Genomic DNA, 22,848 nt, shown 5'->3' with positions numbered 1-22,848 from the left:
CTTTGTGGAAGGCCCAACCCCACCGGCTACGGCAAAGGCAGCCGCACCGGAGGCAAATTCCTGGGGAGACTTGGGCGAGGGGCCTCTACAGGCAGACAACGCACCACTGGAGCCACTGGGCTCGGAGCCGCTGGAAGTCGTGCATCCAATTGTCCCAACAGCGACTGGCGCGTACTAAACACCTGCATGGACAGCAGAGAGTGAGGGTTCACCAACGGGTAGAGGGGCGCCCCATTCGACGTAGACGGACCTGCCTACAGCAGACCCACCGCCAATGGATGGAAACCCGGTTCATGCTCCTCCTCCAGACCCGAGGACAGCGAATATTGAGCCGGTTCCTGTTGAAGAATATCCACCGGGAGCAACGGCCCGAAGCCGGTCCCAGACTGCCACGGATCTCCCGTCAGCAACAAACCACCATCCACCTCCAGCTGCGACCATCAACAGCAATTGCGGCCCACTGACAGTCATGGCTGTAGACGGAGCTGATGACACCCCTGTCGACGACGGGAGTGAGGATTGTACCACAATCGTCAATGACAGAACCTCCGGCGACGACCTCGTCATCGGCACTAATGCCTCCACAGGCCCTGCCTTCTCCGGCGACGCGGGCCGCGTGGTTGAAGTGCCGGAACGTGTTTGGACGAGTCTCGGCTGGAAGACGACCTATGTCGATCCGTAGTCGACGAGTGCTTCGAGGATGACTCTTGCACCCTCGCCTTCTCCCTCTCCACCGATGCAGACTTCTGTGCCGACTTCTCAGGCCTATCACTCGACCCCTTGGACTTGTCCGGTCTCGACTTGGACAGCAAAGAGCTACTCGCCCCTTTGGACTGGTGCGACCTGGATTCAGAGGAATCACCCTTCCCCACTTCCGACGCAAGCACCTCTGTGCGTTGCTTCTTGGCGGAGGGTTCCGCGGACACTGCCCTCCGCTGCATAGACTCCTTCACAGCCGGAGCCGAAGACTTGCTTCCCCCGGGACGAAACCTCCGAACCCGGGTAAGGGCCCTCATTCAGCCAACAAATCAGCCGGCGGTTGCAGTATTTCGGTGTTTTCTGAGAAAACCCATGACTGATCTCACCGGCATCCGCTGAATGATTGGGGTATAGACAATACAGGCAATCTGCATGGCTGTCTCCCTCGAAGACCTTCTTTAGGCCACAGGTTGCACAAGGTCTAAACAGCGATTTTTTCTGGGCCCCCGATGACATTATGGCCAAAGTACGAAAAGCATGTGTAGAACACAGAGTATACACGTGGTGATCCCAACTATTTGGAGACAGTTGAAATCTGAAGGGAAGCCACAGGAGCGTGGCTATTCATACTGGACGTCCTATTGGTGTAGCCTAAAGCACCCAAAAAGGACGTCGATAGGACACTAAGGTGTCCAAGGTTTCCATAGGAAAATGCCTAGTTAAAGTTACCAAGGTTTCCCAGCCTGACGACGGGAAATATTCACAGCATGTGAATCCATGAAAGATCTGATGCTGGAGAAGTGCTCATCCCACCAAGTGAAGGAGAACTGCATTCCAAAGCCGCAAAGATACCGTGTGTTAAGACGGATTTCTGAACTCTGTCCTGGTGGCGCAGAAGTTCAGAAGGCCAACCTAATTACTTGGAACAGGGTAACCTCTGGACGAGCCAGACCAATCAAGGTAGCGATCGCGGCGGTCAAGACTAGGTCTCAAGAGGGGTGAGGGTGACTGAAAGCCCGCAATGAGCACACAAAGCAAGATCACTTACAAACTACTCCAAACAGTTGTTATATTAAAAATATATACACATTTATTTCAAGGCCTTTAAAACAATGACCGTAGTGAGAAAATCACAATATAACGATAGTAAACCAACACATACCATATCAACACAATATATATACAAATACAACAAGTCTCAAGCGTTATATGCACGAAATGTGTAGTCTACCTAAAAGGGAGGGAAAACAGGCAGTGCGCAATAATGCTTAGACCCAGTTCGCCTTCAGAGGCACCTAACTAGATGGAAGTCCGAGCCCTGCGAAGAGTGGAGCCTTGTGCTCAAAAGTACCTGCACGCGCTGGTGCCAACGGGCAAAAGGAGAAGCACTTTGAGGGAAATCAGGCAGTTCAGTTTAGTGCACAAACGAAGAACAAGTTCCGCGACTCAAGCGCAGCCTCCACAGTGGGCAGAAGCAGAGCGCGAGTACGGAAAAGGGGTGCTGTTTGACACAGCGGGGAAAAGCAATGGGCTCCTGCAGGAGGGCGACCAGATCCTAGCTATGCTACTCACCGGTCCCCGATGCAAGCAGACCCAGGCTTCTCCGCGTCCGCCTCGTCGTCGTGTTGAGTAAAAAGACGTCCCAATCGAAGAAACCCGCATAGTTTGTTACCACAGCAGGGCAACGGAGCGGCCGTGTGTATCTGAGCCAAATGTACACTACTCACTTCAGACCTGGGAACGCCAAGTGTACGAAGCGTGTCAGAGTGACAAGGACTCGAAATACTACACAACCTGGCGGCGGTTACAGAGCAAGACTCCCGTGTAAGCTGGTCAGTCAGCTGGATGGCCCAGAGACGCTTCCGAAGGCTTACTGGCAGGAGATGGTGAAGATGCCGAGAATAGCTGTTCCCGCTATTCCAAGGGTCGAAGTACCAGTACATGCCTTCTGGTTCGATCAAAGGTGAAAAGGGTTTCACAAGGCGACAGCAGTACAGAGGAGAAGTCCTTCAGCGGGTCACCAGCGATTCCTCGGTCTAGCCTCTTGGTTGCAGGATACTTGGCTCCTGTATTCCTTCGTTCGTGAGAACTCAGGAGATCGACATGGTAGTGGTGTTTCCAGCCCCCTCTTATCCACGGTTCCCTTCGCGCCAAAACGGAGGGGACCCAATGGGAGATCCGCTCATCAACACTCACACCATTCGTGGACCAATCACGGACCACGGTGGTCCCAAGCATTCACACCACCCTAGACTCTCTGGCACCCAGGATGTGTATTGGGACCAGACATCCCAGCCCACATCCTGGAGGCACACAAAAGACATGTAGAAGCCCGCGAAAGCATCCGTGTTTCGCGGGAAAGTACATGCCCTAATAAGGAAGGCCCCGGGTCGGCTCAACCTGGGGAAGGTGAAGGGAGCAAGACGGTCAGCGGACAGGACAAAGGAGCCTCGTGGTCTGGCCATTTTGGGAGCCAGGCCACCATTTTGGGTTAAGCACGGAAAACGCGCTTAGAACGCCAAAAGGAGCTCAAAACACAAGAAACGATCGCTGCCATCATTCCCGTCCCTGAATCACTTGCACCCATCAGATACAATCCTAAACGAGTATCTAGGGCCTGTAGAAGGCTAGGGACCCAAGAGAGCTGTAACTTAGCTTACAGTGCCCTCTTGTGTCATGTTGCACGAAAGCCGCAACATGATAAAAGAAACTACGGGAAACAGTGTTCCCCGGTACTGACTGTTTTAAGGGCATGTCAGTTTCCCCATAAGAAAGGAGCGAAAGCCCAGAGGAGTGCGGCAGAAGGCTGCACTTCTCTGGCAAAGTCAAGAACAAGGTGAAAAACAACAGCAAACAGTTTAGGGGTTGCCACATGGAAGGAAAATTACCTACAATTACGAAATCTTTCCTAACACCGTGAAGCCACAAGTGCAGAGGAGAGAAGCCCTCAGAGCCGTAGAAGTGTGCCCCGGTCCCAGGAAGTCCTGGCAACGTACCAAAGCCTTGTAAGAGGTAAGGGGAGGTACACGAAAACCGGAGGGGACCCAGGGGTTGACACAGAGGCTAAGGTGGCTTTTCCCCCAGCCCAGTATTAGAAAGGAAGTTAATGGCCATAACCAGAGATGGATCTGGGACACCACCAGTAAGCAGGAAAGCATCAGAGGAAATCTTCCTCGGCGCAGTGGTAGTGAGGAAACCACTGGCTTCCAGAGAAGAGTCTGGAACTCCCAACAGTGAGAAAGAACTGTATCATATAATACCAGGAAGTAATTCTCCTGGTATTGGACAAAGAACCGTGATAAAGACGGCAGGGGGAGGGATTCATTCCCCTTGGCTATATTGGGAACTGAACCAAGCAGGAGGAGAAAGTCATTCTCCTAGTGAAGGCCCCAAACCTGTGTTCAAGACACAAGGGGAAGGAAGTAATTCCCTCTGGCCTTGTGGTGAACTGAGTGGTCTGGAACTTGCACTGGAGATACCAGGGGATGGGAGTCATTCCCCCTGGTTCTACTGGGACCTACAGAAGTGTACACCAGGAGAAGGGCATCATTCTCCTGGACATGGGATAAAGACTGGGTGATGCCCGTAAGCAAGGGGAAGGGAATCATTTCCCCTGGTATTTTCTGTGGTGAGAGAGGGACTGTTGGCCACTGGTTAAGAAGCAGGAGAAGGAAGCCATTCTCCTGAGGAAGGAATTTGTGTTCATTTATTCTTTAATTTTAGTGTGAGGGTTAGAGCAGGGTTTGACCCAGGATGGTGGAACTTTGATTTGACAGACATTCTGACAATTCCTTTAGTTTTAGTTCGAGGCAGGAAAGCCCTTCTTAGAGATAGGGACAGTGATGTGTTTTTTTTGAGAAAGGTTTAAGTTTATAACCAAATCCATGCCACTTTTGTGCCAGCTTCCTTCTTCGACACCCTTACATGACCCAGATCCTCCCCTGCTTCTATCCATCAACAGCATTCTGGTTGGCTCATCAGGCACAACCTCTACCTTTTCAAGTGCCTTCTCCTAGTCCACAGCGATACAAATGGTCTTGCTCCTCAGTACCTTGGTGAATGTATACGTGTCACTATATCTCGCTCATCTTCTGAATTCAACTGCACTGACCCATGCCCCCTTTTAACCACCCCTTGCTTCCTGTCTTTCACCCTACGCACAGCATTCCACTGAAACCCACTGCCCATCACAATCAAAGCCAGTTCGACTGTGGATCTCCTCAAAGTTCGTCTTAACCTTCACCTACTTGCAAAAGAGGCCCCCCCCACCGATACTCAAAGGAGTTCACAGCTAGGATGCCTCTCTGAGATTTGAAGCCCCCATCTTCACCAAGTATTGGGATGAGAAAATGGGACTTGGTGTAAAGAAGAGTGCCAGTAAGTAATCTGGGTGCAAGTAATGTTAGCTAATAACAATTTTTTACAGACAAGGGTGATTCCTCTGTTCAAGATAAAAAGAGCACTACTTATAAAAGTTATCTGGAAAGATGTACCTTCACTGGAATAAGGCAAAACTACAAGTATATTGAAGGGCAGCACCCCGTTTGCTGTATCATCTAGTACATACGGATAAGTATACTAATTATCCTATTTGGTAAGATCTCCTTTTCATCTTTACTTTAAATATGGACTCTTTTATATTAGCCATTTTGTCTAAAGCCAACCAATTTTGTGCAGAGGATTGACTACTTGGTTCGAAGATTGAAATAGAACTACATTAAAATGTAATCTGGAAAGATGAACTTTTACTCGAATAAGGCAAGACTAGGAACACATTGAAGGTCAGCACCAATTGTTTTGCTACTTAAAAGGATACGATAAATAACTAGCAGTTAAACATCTACAATACGACCTGATTGATAGACAGATGTGTGAGCACTAAGAAATAGTATCATGCTGATTTCAAATATAATGTAGGCCTGGAAACCGTTCTGACTAAGGCACCCAAGTTGCTTTGCCAGAATGTGAGCAAAGACACTCACAGTAAATCTGCATCAGCAGACCCAGACCCCTAAAAATGGAGTGCAGCCCCTTCCCCAACAACCAGGTGTGAGGAGGAGGGGCAGAGAAGAGGAAGCAGAGATGGACGAAACCATGTATTACTGTATTATCTGCTGTGTTACTGAATAGTATTCTCTGATCGCAATTGTGATTCCTATATTACTCGCTGGGGTGGTCTTAAAATAGAGGCTCTTGGTTGCCTAGAATAATTGCTTATAATCAGGGGCTCTATAGGTGGCACTTCAGGGAGATCTCGATGCCTGGGGGTGCATTTTTTTTTCTTTCTGAAAGTTGTGCTTAGTAGGGGCGTGGGTGGGATCAAAGGAGGTCCACTCTTGAGTACTGGTTTTCTATGTTTTGATTTGAAGAGGCAGACAATCTTCTCAGACTGCATTATCAATGTCCAGGATACAAATTAATTTGTTTAAGTAAAACGAAAAAAAGGATACAGATTTACTTTCAAATCCTGGAGATACTTGCATCCATTTTGGAACTTTCTTCAACTTCTCTTGACACCTTACAGTGTTTTTGATTGGGGGGGGGGGTCTAACGAGTGGAACGTTTTGGGCCAACTGCCTGACTGAGCGGTTTGTGGTTCCTCAGAGTGTCAGTGATAAAGCCGGTCATTTTCAGTGGCATAATGTGGATGGGAGTCTGGCAGGAGATTATGAAACTCTACATATTCCTAAAGGCAAGACAGACTGAGATGATCTTCCTACATGTGAAAAGACTTAATGCTCCGCCTGACTGGTCTAGTTACGAATGTCATACTTCTGGGAAGAACAGAGATTATGCTCCATTTATTTACTAATGCAGTATTTCTCCTCTACAGACAAAAAAGTCTCTATCCTGCTGAGGCCTAAGGTACAAATCCAAATCAATGAGGTTTCTCTAGACCAAGCAGTGCAATCAATTGTTGGGTGTGAAGGGCACTTCCAGGGGCATGAAGGTCTGTTTCTTTTTTTTTTATTAGGCAGGATGCATTTCTATAGGAATCATTCCCTAAAATAAACCGCTTTCGTGGAAGGTGAATGGATGACAGAGGGTGACTTGAAAACAAATCCAGCAGTAGACCAGTCGAGGCTCTATTCTGACAGTCCCACAATGAGGTACCAAAACACTTCAGAAATGTAAAGACTTTGGCCTGATGGGTAGTGGTCATCTGTTCCCAGACAAATAGGACTACACACATTTTTCCCCCCATGTTCATGACATTTCTTTCAAACTGTTTTCTATATACCAGGTTCTATTTCAAAAAGGTAGAAGGGGCTGAAATTAGTTCCAGAATAATCGGGCCATTAACCAGTTACATGCTTACTCTCTCCTTGGCTCCCATTCACCCACCAAAATTCAGTATTTTATGCTTTACCCTTCCCTTGTGAAATCTTTGGAGAGGTTCTGTGAAGTGGCAAAACAGTTTTAAGAGGTATACATACGTCTACTTAGGGCTTTTAGGAAGGTTGCAGACACATTAAGTAAGGATTACAACAACTAGTCAGAGTGAGGAGAGCTGCATAAAAAAAAGATAGTTTCATCAGTTGAGAGTGGCACAGAGGAAGCTCCAATTACATCTAAATGAAAAAGTACAGGAAGCGCTTCTGAAATCTAAACACTACTTTGAACGGGGAAACAAACCACGGCATCTTCTAGCATATAAACGTTTATGCTTACAAATGCAAAATTAGTATTACAATTGCAAAAAGGGTAGCACAAAGTGGAGATAGGCAAAATGTAAACTTAGTGGACACCTATACTAAACTGTACTCCTTTGATGGGCTGGATGCTAAAGGATCTTGCACATCCTGGACCCAGATCTCAAAAACCTTTCGGGAACCCATCATTGAAGAAGAGGTCCAACTGACTATCAAACATTAATCGCCAAAACTAAAAAGGATCCCCAGAATTGGGCTTGCTATTCCCAGATAGAATTGTTAAATTTAGATGCCAAAATATTCTTTAAGGTCATTGCCAACTGACTAGTCTACACATCCTTGTTTTGTACTCCTGAACCAGGCAAGATTCATTACAGTGCAAGGTCTGTGATAAAACCAGAAGGCTGATGAATGGAACTTCCCTTTCCAGACAACACCATATACCTGCCCCTTTACCAGCTCTTGACACTGACCATCAACTGGACCTTTCTGAAGGGTGACTCCAAACGAACTGCAATTTTTCCTGATTTTCTCGAAATTAATTCTGGCTAGCTCATTCAGCAGTGACATCTATGAAACAGGTTGGGAAAGATAGACCTGATCTTGATGGGTGGGAGGGAGGTCAATAATTTCGGGGTATAGGAAACCCTCTCAGCATAGGTGGGAGGCCTACCAGGGTGGAAGCCAGAAGCAGTTCAAACCCAGAGTGAGGAGATAAAAGTTGAAAGGTCCCCAATTTCTATCCCTGCCTTCAGTGCGGATGATGCCACTTTGCCTCAACTCATAACTCTGAAATCAAACGCTTATCAGTCTCATTTCTACCCTTGCAGGCAACCACATTACAGAAACCCGGCGGACAACAAGCCAGAGCCTAACCCATCTTTTTATATACTGAGGTATTTCATATCTTTGTGTCACTGGTGTGAGACAAGTATTCGGAAGGGTACCTGGTTACTGCCTTGCTCTGCCCAGGTCGGTACAATAATATCAACAAATGAATGAGCAAGGTCAGGTCGATCTCTGCTAAAGAGTAACCAATTCTACACCCTGAGTGGGTAACCCCTTGTGTGGGTGGTCACAGAATTCTCATGAAACTGTTCTTCTGCACAAAAGGGTTTTATTTTGAAGTGCAGTGGTGTAGTAATACACTGGTATTTTTAAAAAAACATAGGACATTCACATTTGAGGACATACAAAAGTGTAGTACCTAAGTACGAATTATCAAGTAGTCAATATTTGAGACATCTACTTGTACAGTTTGTTCATTCTCTATAGGTTCCTTGGGAAGGAAGCTTAGAGAATTCAGTGGAATCATAGAGAGGTAGCGGGCCCATAGAGTGTGGGCACAATTAAGAGTTGAACAACAACATACAATACATGTCAACACTACAGTGTTTCGGCCATTTTGCGTGGAGCTAGGTGAGCTCTGATGGTGTAGGCCTTCATCTGGACAGGAGTGCCTTTACGAGTGGAGGGTCCTATGTGGTCGAATCCGAGGAGCTTAGTGGCTCAGATTAAGAGGTGGAAGGATCCACTTCTTTAGGATGCAGTCGTCATCTTGTCAACAGACGCAGGACAGGCATGGTATCAAAAGATGACACAGACAAAAGATAGATTTGGAAAATCATTATTTTTGGTGGTCAGGATGGGAAAATACCCATCTTGCCCCAACTATAAGGTTGGAATGTTCCCTAATAAAAGGAAAACTAAGGAAAGTCTAAGTCTGTCAATTAAAACTAAACTACTGTCTTTGTCACAACCTATGCTTGCCCTCACTTCTACAAAGTAATAGGGTGAGAGGATTTGGCCAAATTAATAGTGTTCAAAGCAAAGTCAGTGTGACAATGGAGCTCCTCCATGGCTCCCTTCCCCAAGTTAAAGATAAGAAAGTTCCACAAGTTCTCTGGATTCACTTTACAAAATTCACAGCATCTTTTCCTTATCTGAATTCACTTCTTCACAGGGTCTCTCAGCCTTCCCTTGCTTCGAGTTTAGACCCTCCTGGCTATCCTTCGACGTACCAATGTTCAAAGTTACCTCTTTTCCAAACACAAAGGTATAACTCACAAAGGTTCCATCAGAAAGCATCCCTCTTCACATGTTGCTTGCAGGACTCCCTTCCCCATGCAAAACGAAGTCCTTTTGACTTTCAACTTCAGCATCTCAAATGATTCCTTCTCACACCTAGGCTCCCCTACAAACCCCTCCCGCTCATGGCATAGTTTGCAGACTGCATGGTCCACCCATTACAGGTCACGCAACCAGGTGTTATGTTTTGTCTCTTGTTTGGTTCTTATAGGGGTGTCTCTACAACCTCCCTGATCAGCCTCCTGCCTGGGGAACACCCCAATGCTTCTCAACACTCTTAGTTCACTCACAGTTTTTTCATTGTCAGTTTTTGCCGCTTTGCTCTTACTTCAGTTTTTATGTAGCTCCACTACTGCCGTGGAGCTTTTCAAAAAGGATTTCTATTATGCTCATACTTCACTCGTGCACAGCACCCCCTGGCTGCTGCGATGCTTATTTTCCTTCACAGAGACTTTCAAATGCGTGTAATGTCATACAGGACAACTCTGCTACTTCATATCCCTTCATACCACATCATTGCCCACATGTTAGCGATGTCACGATGGCTTTCGGGAACAAGTGCTCTTTTACTCATGGTCACACCGTTACAAAGTATACAGTATTTTCTCAATTGGTGCTGGATTTCTCTCTCATTCAGAAAGTCACCGGTCAGGGACTTCTCCGCTCCTACCTTCAGCGGCTTTCCCATCTGAGGGCTGGGTCTCTCCACCTACCCCTCAGAGCCTCCTGGGCTTTCTGCTTTACCCAGGGGAATGAGCACCTCTCTGGCCACACAGAGTTTGGGAATGGCATGCCCCACGGCTCCCGTCTGGCAATTCCTCCAGGTCTCTGGAGACACAACCTTCTCACCACACTTTCTCCTACTACATCCTGCAGTCTTACAGCGTCCCGGCGTCTCGCTCTCTGTTGCCCTGGTTTGGGCAGATCTGGCTCTGCAACCTCTCCTGCTCGCCATCCAGCTCGTTCTAATTGACAAGCATGGGTGTTCCTTTTATATTCACCTGAGTACTTAATAGGCTGCAGGTGGGCATAGTTGAAATCAATTGCCTGACCCTGCCTGGCCTTGTTAGTAGGACAGGTCCATTGCGGAAGTTGATGTGCCTTCATCTGCATCTTCCTCGTCCAAGTGCCATAGTGGTGTTTTGCATAGGAAGTCTGTACTCCTCTTCACGACCTCTTCTTCATCTCAGTATTTCACGGAGTAAGGGAATAGGACTGACAATAACTCATAAAGGCTATGGGAGGAGAGGATAGGTCACCAGCAGGAGTGGGGGATATCAGGTCTCGCCCTCAGATACCCTCTTTCCAATCCCAAAAGACCCTCCACTCAGGTGGTCCTCCCTCACTTGTCCGCCCCCAGGGTCGGGATCCAAAAGCTATGGCCCTTCCGTGGCCACATGAACAACGGACCCACAGGGACTACTGGTGAGAATGCCCACAGGTTTCTCACACTGTGATAGTGCATTGCATTTTACTCCCTGGAGGGAGCTTTTAGATGGTGCACACAGTTGCTCCATTTTAGAGGACATTGGGTTTTATAAGGATCTACATTAAAACGCAGAATTCTTTACTGCTTTTTCTACCTCGCAGTAATGGGATTCGGTATACCTTTTAGAACTGCATGCCCCATTTAAAGTACGTTGCCACATACTTTGGTCAGTCTTGCCCACACCTAGGTACCCCTAACCAAAGTCCTTGCATTGTTCTACATGGTCACACATCTAACAGTGGTTGGACACGCTGTATTTGTGTAGGTCATACTCTGTGTTCACACATAGGCATTGTTAAAAAGCACATTGCATTGCTGTATACTGTGCCCTCTTGCGTCCCTGCTACTGCAAGCCCCTCGCCCCAATTCGGGTACTAATGAGCATTAATTTAATGTTTCCTTTACTAGCAACGCACCAATGAGTCAACTACAGGCTCACAAAGGACAACCAACCACTACAAGGAGAAGATTGAAAACTCTAACCAAGGAGGAACTTCAATCTTATGGAAGAAGCCAAGCACAACTCAAACAATCCAGAACTCATAAAAGCATCCCCCTCTCAGAAATGAAAACAACACTAGGAGCACTAAAAAAAAGATATACTTCAGAAACATGGAGGAAACCCTACAACCCACAAGACAGTGTCATCTACCAAAGACAAATCCGCCACTACAAAGCAGAAATCCTGAAAGCAAAGAAACAATGTTTTCCAGACAAATCAATAATGCACCTCTTCTAAAGAAAGACGTTACCAAATCATTAATTATAGGGACCCCACTTCCTGCAGCAAAGTACAGTCACCTACTCTAAAACTATGATGATTTCACCGACCTTTTCAGAAGCAAAATAGTAAACGTTCAGCAAGCCATCCAGCAGGTTATAAGGAATGGTACAAATCTTAATAACATAGCACTGCTGTGAGCGATTGTCTTAGTTGGTATGCGTAAAGTGTGTTTGAAAGTAGAGGAAATTAATGTTCTGTTCATCTCATGTCCTAGGTTAAGGGATGTTTAGTTTGCGTGGGGGACTAACATTATTGGCATATTGGAGTAACCAAGAGGTGGATCCAATGCATATTACTTTGGGATTGGGGGGAAAATGAAAGGTGACTAGACACGCCCTTGTTCTATGGGACAGTAACTGCAAGAGTACAGCGCATAAGGAACTGGTGTGTACGGGAGGATCTACTGCTATCAGATTGGTAGGAAGAATTTAAGCAAGGAGAATTAAAAATTGCCCTTAATCAAATGATAAACAGATATTGTAGGTCTATTGGTAACTTCAGTCAGTTCATTTAAAAAGGAGCATACATAGAACCGAGCGATATCATTACAATCTAAGTTCAGGTAAGCAGACCACAGAATCTCTTATTCAATATCTCAATTAAATGTATCCATCCCAGTCAATGCATTTTGTTAACCATTCAAATTCCCTTATAAAGTGTTGATATGTGCATCTTCATAATGGTTTTATTTAACCTTTATAGATGTATATAAACTTTGTACTGGTCTATTGCCACTGGAGTTGCTTTGCTCCCGACTAGCTGCCAGCAACTTCAGAGTTAAATAAGTGCCTTCCAATTACGTCTGCTAAAGAGCACACCATGGTAACGGTTACTTAAGTGTCCTACTATTAATCTTTATGTTGTAGTGCCAATCTCTCAAAAATAGCAATTTATCCCCCCAACCTTACAAGGCCTGCTGTGGGCAAAGGTGCCAGAAGCCCCACTGCAAAAGGTCACCTTATCCTGACCCCCAACATGCTCAGAGAGAAGAAAATCTGCTGCACGGCCGCTGTTTGCCAAAGCCTAGCAGAAGCTTTACTGTGGCTGGCAGACAGCCAGTCTCCACCTTTGGAAAGGATTGGTAACCCTGTACAGATCCCTCTCTGTTCTGGCTCCCCAGTCACGCACCTATTGCGGGATCCAGCTCCAACCTTCTGGGCCCTATTCGGTTATTGAGAGGGCATGGCTGCCAGCGGGCCTGGAGGAATCTCATTTCATGGCCTCAACGTCACAACAACTACCGGGTCAGATTCAATTCGGATTGCAGATCGCTGTGCAATATTTGATCTCAAGGCCTAGTTCCCAAATGCGCACTTTTTCAAGAGATGCGGGGGGCACTTGTAAAGAAAAAGAAAAACAATAAAAACATTTTGAACCCTGATTTGCAAAGGATACGTTAGTGGCGAAGCAGCGATCCACAGGAGGGTCCAGGTTTAGAGACTCCGGGTGAAAAGGAATACAATTAAAGACTAGATCCTGCACATGTCAAAAGCGAATCATAATTCAAGAATTGTTTATTTTAGAAACAGAAAACATTAACGATTGAAATGTTTAATGTTGAAATCTAAGAACATTACATGGTCTGTTTGTCGACTCTATACTTGATGAATATTACAAGCAGCCAAAACCAACAGCTGATGTGCACAAAGACATGTCCACATTTGAGTTAAGTGTGCAAATGCACAGGCTATGAAAAAATACTGATAACTATTATCAACACGTTATGAGTGCAATGCTGGCCCTCCCCTCGCGGAATACAGACCATTCATTCAGGCTACGATACTCATTATGAGGACCAGGCCCAGGAAAGCACCGGTGCACTTTACAATTTTGAAACAAGAGCGTGTTACATTTTATTCCAGGAGTAACGGTGGTTTAGTTAATTATGAGAAGATGGATGGAGAAGTGAGAATGGATTTGGGGTTAGGCAATGTACAGTATGTGGTGGTGCTTCATGACGTGAACAGGATTAGCCTGAAAAGAAGCATTTGGGTAGGAAAGGTGGGTAGTCAAAAGTGGTACATATGTGAGGGAGCTGAGATATTTGGGTCATTGCCAGGGAACGCCTGTGCCCACTTTCTTGATTTTGGGAAAGCCGGTGTTGCAAGAAAAAGGACTGCCTTGGCCAGATTATAAAAGTTAAAGTAGCCCATAATTCCAGTGTCAGGGACCCGAGCCTAATTGGAAGGGGAATTATACCTCTATTTCCAAGTCTCAGATATGATGCATTTACTTGCACAGGCCTATGGCTGGCCGAATCGGTTTGCACAAGTAACCAGGCATTACAGAACTTCCACAAACTTCGCTGAAAGTTCAGGTAATGCACAGATGGCCCAAAGTAGTTGCCCCCAACCTCTTGGAAATGTCACATTGTCTAATTGTTCATAGTATTTCTAAACTTAAATTATCTAGACTACGTTTCCAGCTCCAATGTATGAAATGGGCAAGCCCTCTCCCTTTAAAGAAAAGCTCAGTTCTGCTGGCTCCTCAAATTATACCCGGTCTGATTCTCCCTTTTCTTGGATGTCAGTGCAGCTCAGACATTAAGCCGGGATGGAAATGCTTAAAGGAGGATTGCACACTGACTATCCCTCTTGTTCACCACCTGCATCCCGGGTGAGCATGGCCTATACTTTCCTATTAAACCTCTTGCTAACACTGTGATGACTCATCATATTTAATATAAACCAATCTTCCTGAAGGATGTGCATGCTAATGACTAATGACTAATATTAGTATAAGAATGGAGGTGTATACATATACACCACCATTCTTAGACTAATATTTACACAATCCTCTAGTCACAAATAGCACTTTGTGACACTATTACTGTGTATGAAAAGCATAACAAAGCATCCAAACCCTACCCCGAACTTGGAAAGAATATTACAGGGGAAATCACGCTGTGATGGAGATGAAACACATTTACATTATGAATGCATCTGCAACAGCTTACAAAAATAAACAAATTAGAAATACAGAATGTGACGAATCCCAGGATATCGTCCCTGCTTCCCTAGGGAGAACCACTTCCCATGAGGCCAGGGAAGTGAGGCTGCTACCCATAGTCCACGGGGGTACAACGTCCTTTCATCGTGGGATGAAAGGCTGGGTTTTTCTCCGTTGTTATTTCAACGTGAAAACTCATTGAATTTTGTAGGGGGGTAAAAATATATAGATGGGGTGTGGGTGTTCGGGAATAGTTAAATAATTAAAGGGTTTGGGGGTTTAGGGGGGACCCCCCAAAATAAATTTGAAAAAAAACAGTTTTCTAGTTGAAATATCCACAGAGAAAAACCCATCGCTGTTTCATCTTGTGATGAAATTACATGGAACCGTCCCTCGGAGTGGGGGTCGGGGGGTGAAGGTGCAAAGGTAATGAAACAAAGAAGATTCCAAGCAACCCAGTTATAATTATAATTGTTTTTTTTTAATGCACTTAATACCAGAGATTGGTTTCCAAGCGCAGGATCAGGATTCAAACATGTGCAGCGCTGCATTGTCTTGCTTACAAGACAACGGGTTGCCCCTGAGCTATCCCCCCTCACCAGTTGAGAGGAATAACTTCAATACTGAGACGATTAAGAGGTGGGGAGTAATGGAGAGTTCTCAGCAGAACCAACTCCAGCAGTCTAGTCAATATGGACAAGCTGCCAATACATAAATAGGGAAGAAGGACTGAAGAGTTTGTTCAGTCTGCCCTTGAGGAGCCGCAAGCAGTTTCGGCGGATCGGAGAAGGGAGACCAGAGGAATCGAGACGTGAGGCGAGAAGCTGAAGCCTCCAAAAAAGGTTTAAGGAAGAAGGACCCTTCGCCCTGCTGGAAGCAGACCATAGAGGTCTCACTCAGAGAAGGGACCACACCATGCATGCCGGCAAAGCAGAGAAGAGCAGCAGCAAGCAGCTACGGAGACGCTGTGGCTGGGACGAATGACATGGAGAGCACGGGTCAGAAGAGATAAGACTTTTGGACCTGGCCAGAGCTGGAATGAAAGCTCCCTGAAGGTAGGGGCTTGCCGGGTCTAGCTGGTAGGAACGGGGACAGATCTGGGAACCCCTTAAGAAGGGTAAAAGTACCCTGAAGTTCAAGGCTGGGAGGAAAGCCTGTCAGAGAGACTTTAAAGGAACAACTGCATATGAAGTAGGGGTCTGGGTTCCTACGTACAAGAAAGAGTGTGAATAGATAATTACAGATGGAACAAGGGTCTGGGGACCCCAAAAACAGAGTAGGTATTACAACCACTATACCAACAATAACAGTGCCTGGCAAGATAGTGAGTCAGGTTTACCTTACAAGTAGCAGAGGAGCTGGAAAACAACCAGGGGAAGGGAGTAATTCCCCCTGGTGATACGAGAAGTTGCAAAGGTGCCAGAGTTAAGGGAGTCGTTTCCTCTGGGACACTAAAAAGGTCTGAGAAAGGCCAGGGGAAGGGAGAGATCCCCTCCACCATTTGTTGAAATATCTACAAAATTTAAGAAAAGACCCGGGGAAGGGAGATATTCACCCCATTGCTTTTTCAGTTGTCATAGTGCGTCCAAGAAGAGCCAGAGGGGAGGGAGCCACCCCCTGGTATTGTGAATCGAATAAGTCATTTGAACAGACTTTCTTTTCTGTGCCTGCAATTGACTGAAAATTCCTCCAAGGAAAGGGTTAGAACTTTTAGTTTTATGCAATCTGGAGAACATGTTTCATCAACAGGATGTGAACACAAAGCTTCAGTCCAGTAGAGGGGAGTTATCTTCTGGACTAAGTCCTTGGTACTTAGCTGAGGCAGGGAAGCCCCTCTTAGTGTTGGGGACAGTTAGGGATTTCCTCTTTTATTTTAACCCAAGTAAAAGTCTATAACCACAACAATGCCACCTGTGTGTTGGTCTCATACTTCCCCACCCTTAAAAGAAGCATGTCCCCAGACATTCAAAGCAATATTCTAGCATCACCCACGAGGTCGCTGATGTGTCCCTCACCAGTCGTTCATTCATGATATATGTTCTACAAGTCAACTGATATATAGTTTTTTCATCTACCCATATCCAGCCTAAAACCAACTAAAACTAATCTTAAACTCAAATTCCATCCCAGCTTAATCAATTTCCCAGAGCATTAGGATAATTAAAACTAACAAAACTTGGCCTAAAACCACGAACCTCTTCTTTGTATACAAATATTTTGAGAAAGAAAGAATTTCATCAAGCTACCTTGTTCATAGATGATAAATATTTATTTGGATCTATCTCCCAAAGCAAAACGCAACGTGCAAGGAAATTCATGACACTCATGCAAATATGAAGTCACATAATGGCCACAATGAGATCGCGGTGTGTTTATAGGACTACTCAAAATGTCACCAAAATGACTTGTGCATTTTGCCAGAATTAGGCTACGAAATTAAATCATTAAACTCTACTCCCCAAAGATGGAGCGCCATACTTATCTACATCACATCAATACCCATACCACTATTATAAACACCTCACTGGATGAATAAGCAGTACACTTGTACTACAAATACATAAATTACTGTTGAGCCTCCCATGTACTATATTCACAGCATGTGTCCCTAAAATTCTCCATACGGTGTATCACAGCATCAATTAGTGCATTGGACATGAAATACCCTCTATGTGCATCAGTGATTAACATATTCCTCAATCCAATACATATTACCCAATGCATCCAACACCCATCTGTGAATCAATTCATTAAATAATGTGCAGGGGATTAAACATCACTTGGAGCATCATGTCAGTGCATTTGATGCCTCCGGGTTGGGGCGCTATACAAATATGCAAAAATAAATTAGATACCACTGAGCGCAACAAAGATAACCTTGTGTACTGTAATTTAGCCCATTGAAGATCCCTGACTCTTTCAAATGCATCATATTGAGATTTCCCCCAGAGAAAAGTGTGGTTCAGATTTTGGAATGCAATGTAGGTTCTATTTATGTATAATTCTGTTCAATTAATGTAAACTGCCAGTCCGCCAAGCACACCAACTTTCCAAATGTAGAACGTTGGGGTTTGCCACTGTATCAGCGCCTTTTTTTTAATGCTCCTAACTCAAAGATATTTCACAAACTTCTAGTTGAGTGGTGGAACGCTAGCGGTGCCTGCCCAGCGTTTCACAGTCAAACTGTCCATAAAATGAATATCAGAACTCTGGCCTTGTCAAGAGGGTATTGGAACCACTCCCAGCCGGGGGTAGGAGCCCTACCAGGGAGAATACCAGAGCCAGTCCTTCCCCTGAGGAGCAGAGGAAGACTGTGGCAGTTGAGGGCCCTCAATTATTGCCCCCTCTCACCCTCTTGAGCCAGCTTATACATGTGCAGTACCGCTTTGTCTCACAAAATGCCCTTGGAACAAAATGCTTACCAGAGAGAGTGTCTGTTCCAGAAGCAGCACACCTGCGATAAAGATCAACAACAACAAAGACCCAGCAGCATCCCACACCCCACAAGGAGTGTGATACCATCTGGTCCAGACGACTCAGCAAAAACAACCTGCTGGCATCCCTCACAAGTTGGGATCTCCCGCTGGAGACAAAGAGCAAGTGATTTCGTAATAGAATACCTAAGTGGCAGCAGGGGAAGCCATGGCACACTCTGCACCAGCTGCGGCTACTCCCTGTACCTATGACAGAGCCACAAGGCACCCCAACACAACTTGGGCACTCAGCTTCCTGTGCCGCCATTCCCATTCCACAGCGGACTTGCAAAGAGAGAGTGGGTGGGGCCAACCCGCTATTTGTGAACGTCCTGCTGCTTCAAACAACACCCGAGGGAGACAAGGCCAATAATACAATGGAAGGAGGAGTGTTGGCAGGGGATGCAGGGAGTGTGGGGGGAGGAGGTGGTGGTGTTGATGCTGAGTTTGGATGAGGCCAGATAAGGAGGTGGCAGATCAAGAGACCAGCAGGAGGATGGAATGAGCAGTGGCCTGTGGAGGAGATTTCTGGAGGTGGTGAGGTATGGGTTTGTGAGTGCCAGTGGCACTGCAATGTGAGTGTGCAAGGAAGAGGAACGAGCAATAGGAAGGTGTAGTAGGAGGTGGGATTGAGTGATAGTAGTGCAGCAGAGCGGGAGTGGCAGTGTGGAGGAGTGGGATCAGCAGTGTGGAGGGATGGAAGTAGAAGTGTCATTGAAAAGGAAATAACATAAAAGGGTGGAGGTGAGGCCTAATGGAAATTAGAGAAATATCGGAAGAGCAGAGGAGGAGAGGGAAAAGAGTGGAGATGGGTGGAGCTGGTGATGGAGAGTAGTTGGAAGTAAGGTGAGGGAAAGAAGAATGTGAGCGTAACAGAACAAAGACTAAATCGGGCAGAATGTTTGTAAAGCAGAGTCGCCTATCCTGTCGAACACTAACTGGATAGAGAGGCACAGTCTCAGGAAGTCCCCGAGGGATGTTGGATAGAAAAGCCATCCAGCCTTCAGGCCTGCACATCCAGAATAAGATATATCTCAGACAGTGGAGGTCAATAATCGCCAGAGGAACCATTGAAAAACCAATAAATACCCTTGCACCGTCTTCGAGCTTTGGAGTGTTTTGTGTGCCACCCGTGACAGTAACACTTTGAGATACATATTGGACACCCTCCGAGGCGCAGAGAGAAATAGCAGGTGTATCAAAGCGTACAATAAGTACTAGTTTACAAAAGTATCCAGAGTTCCTCACAACACACCACAGGCGTCTGTCTCTTAACAGTCCTGAGTTTAATGCATTTTTACTTTTATCAATTCTGCTCTATGGATTTCAGAGGCTCTGTTCCACTTTCTGACCCCCAGATCATCTTTTTGCAGCTGGATAAAGTTGGTGATTTGATACCTCCAGTTTTCTCCTGCAGATACAAAAGTACCGATTCAGCCTCTAGAAATTATTCATTTTTATGGGGTTTTATTTTGTCCCACTCAAAATGCTGTTTTCAACTGTAAGCAAAGGGCAGAGGGAACAAAGCCCTGCTTGCAATTCATGATATTCCAGCGTTTTGATATTGGTAGAAATATCAGTGAGCAACACAGCAAATCAATGCATAAACTCTACACTTGTGAACCCACACACTTCACTTCCCACTTGTTCATGGTTGATCTGATTAAAATGATTTATTTTTCGATTGTTTTGTATAACACACTTGCACCCGATTGGTTGCTTTAGGGCAGAGGAAATCCACATTTCTGATGGAAAAATGAGTGCAAGGGTCATAGAAGGGGTACATAGGAGTATCACAGGGGAGTGAACTATAGGCTCGGTTTAAAAACCTGGTGTTGAAGTTTCCTAAACATTTTGTTGCTTTTCCTTCTGTAGGGGCTTCTGTGGCAGTACTATTCAAAAATGGTCGCCCTGTGCCAAAAGTGTTTTCCCATCCAAATGCACTTCCCTAACATCCGTGGGATAGATGAGGCTGCCTCTGTGATGATCCATGTCAGCAGTTTGCAAGATAGAGATAAATCCAACTAGAGATCTCTCTGCGGGAAAAGACTAGCATGTCAAAGTCGGATAGACTAACCAGGACCATGAGCAAACTCTAGCCGTCTAACACAGTGCTCTATGAGTGCAACTCTAAAGCTGCTTTAAACCAGCAGCCCTCATTCACAACAGCTAAAAGACACCTAAAGGTAGAGTGCAGAACTTGAAAAAATTGACGTGGTGGAAAGGGTTCCATGTAATAATGTCGCCACAAAAATCTCGCCATGCAAAAATATCGCCGAAAAAATGCCGTTTTTGTGGCAACATTATTGCATGGAACAATGGAACATGCAGGGGACACCCCCACAACCCCCAAACTTATTTTTTTCTTTTTTTTGCCCCTGTCCCCATATATATATGGTCACCCAAATAATATCGCCACGACCTTTTCCCGGCGATATTATTTACGGCGAGCATATATATGGGGATAATATTACCTGATACCGTGGAAAGCTGGCAGGATTAGAGAGAATCTCTAATTGGCTGCTCATTCCTTGAATCATCTCATGCTCTTTTTTAAGAATGGAGCAAATAATACTGCTGTGATAACTTCATAATTTGGCATTCAATTTTGACACAGCCCCAAGTACTACTAAAATAAAGAAACTGTAGGGAAAGCATAAGGGACGTTTGGCACCACAGCGCACTCCTCCCTAATAATGCCCTGGATCTTTTATCTTGAGCATCTCATTTAGTCTAATTGCCAGGCTGTTCAAATTGTAAAATCAACTACTACATCTTCTGGAAACGCACATGGCACAGTATGATAACCCAACTCCAGATAGGATAGCCACCAAAAATATCAAGTTGCTGTATTAAAACGAGATCATGAGCTGGAGAGGGGAATCCAAGACAGTTAAGGGAAATCGTGATCTGCTTTAAAATAGACTTTAAATGCTGTGCGAATTTGGCTACTTGGAGCTCGAATGCGTATGCCATGTTATGAGGATTTACAACACACATTGCTGCCATTTGCGTGGTCTCTCGGTGCACTGGTATATCTGTAAAGGACTTGGGGTGTGATAGGTTAGTGGGAGGGAAGAGAGAGAACATCTAAGCTAGCTTTGCTGTTGTGCTGATGCGTGCCGACTGGAAGGAATCCGAGTTCAACATGCAGGTCTGTTTCTAGGTGTTCTGTGATGAGGGCATAGAGGCATTTGTGTTGAGAGGGGAGCCTTGTGTGCCCATGGTGCTAGGATGCATTTTCCAGGACTGCTATATAGAACATATAGAGAAGTAGCGTTCTTTTTGATGTCTGTTGTTAGGATTTTTCAATTTCCATGTGAGTGTCCCAGTCAGTATGCATACAGTGAGTTTGTGAGTAGAGCTTAAGAATGTTAGCTCACCAGCTGCGTCCCAGTCAAAGTCTGGGTAGTGGTGCCCCTTCGGGTAAGGTACTTGTGAGATGCCCAAAGGCCCCCTGGAGTGGGCTATTATTTCTGGCAGTGGACAGTGTGCAGAGATTGGTCCTGGATGAATGTGCGATCACGGGGAGAAGTGCAAGACATCAGGAGTATGCAGCTGCAGGAACCAAGTAGAGAATGCCTGAGAATTGTACTGGGGAGCCTTCAGAGTAGGGACTCAAGAGACGGAAGAGTCCTAGTGGAACGCCCAGGAACAACTCAATAGTCTAAGTGGTCAAGGTGCTAAATCCAGTAGCAAGTCATGCAAATTACATGGGCATCAGGGTCTAAAAAGAAGGTAGGGCACCAGAGGGCAAAAATCACAGTGAGGCACAGGAGCGCAGTGTATTATCAGGTAGAAAGTAGAAAGGCAAGCAGGTTAGTGAGGAATGCGTGTGTAAAGATAAGACTCCAAAACCCATTCACCCTTAAGCATTATGCCCATAATCTTCTCCAGTTCAGAGAAAGAGGTTTGGCAAATCCATTTAGAAAAAAGGGCAAATGCCCAAGCCAAAATCCCATAACCGTGTCCTTAAATGTGTACCAAAAGGGAATCTTCTTGTCAACATAATTATGCATGCAAAGCAACCCTAACGCTGAATGGGAAAAGGTCTACTTTGTTTCTGTGCCTTTAAATCTTGATGCAGTCAACCACACTACACAGAGGCCGTCACAAAGGAAAGGAAGGATTAATGTTGGATTCCAAAGAAAAGCAAAAGTAGAATAGAAATGAGCTAATATTTCTTGATGTTTTGAGTAGGACTCGCAAAGCAAGTATAAGTGAACAAGCAGCATGTCTTGTTCTCGCCATCCAGAGTCTGCCGCTGACCTGCAGAAGAGACTTCTGAAGTTAATTTCTAGCACCAGATCGGCCAAAAACAGGACGACTATTTTTTTGCACAGTCGGTGGCAGCCTCGTGGAAATAACTCAGACTGCTGCTGCACCTCAGCAGCCGTGAATGCCCAGAAACCGATGCAGGCTCGGACAGGCCTCTGGGGCAGGCAATGCCCGAACCAAAAATGCTAAATGTTAGTGTGGGCCACTTTTCTGGCCAATGTGGGCCAGTTTGAGGAGTTACTTCACTATGCGGCTAGTAGTTTTGGCATTTCCGCGGAATAAATATTCTTTCAATTGTACAATTTGCATTACATTTTATCAAACAACTCCCCCGTGGATAGTATTCAAACAGTCTTATCACAAAAGGAATGAATTACCTTTTGCAACAGTGGGCCACTTTTTCATTGGTGCCCGAGACAATTGTATGCCCCATTC

The 22,848-nt window shown here is 45.5% G+C and overlaps 1 protein-coding gene across 5 annotated transcripts in view; it reads right to left on the bottom strand.

Moving 5' to 3' along the window:
* Positions 1-22,848, bottom strand: part of TTC39B (tetratricopeptide repeat domain 39B) — a 906,668-nt gene that overhangs the window by 198,051 nt on the left and 685,769 nt on the right. The gene's annotated exons all lie outside the window — the stretch shown is intronic.

The sequence above is a fragment of the Ambystoma mexicanum genome, chromosome 6p, assembly GCF_040938575.1.
Source record: "Ambystoma mexicanum isolate Mex_15411 chromosome 6p, UKY_AmexF1_1, whole genome shotgun sequence".
Lineage (NCBI taxonomy): Eukaryota > Metazoa > Chordata > Amphibia > Caudata > Ambystomatidae > Ambystoma > Ambystoma mexicanum.
This window is presented reverse-complemented; position numbering and strand designations above follow the sequence as displayed.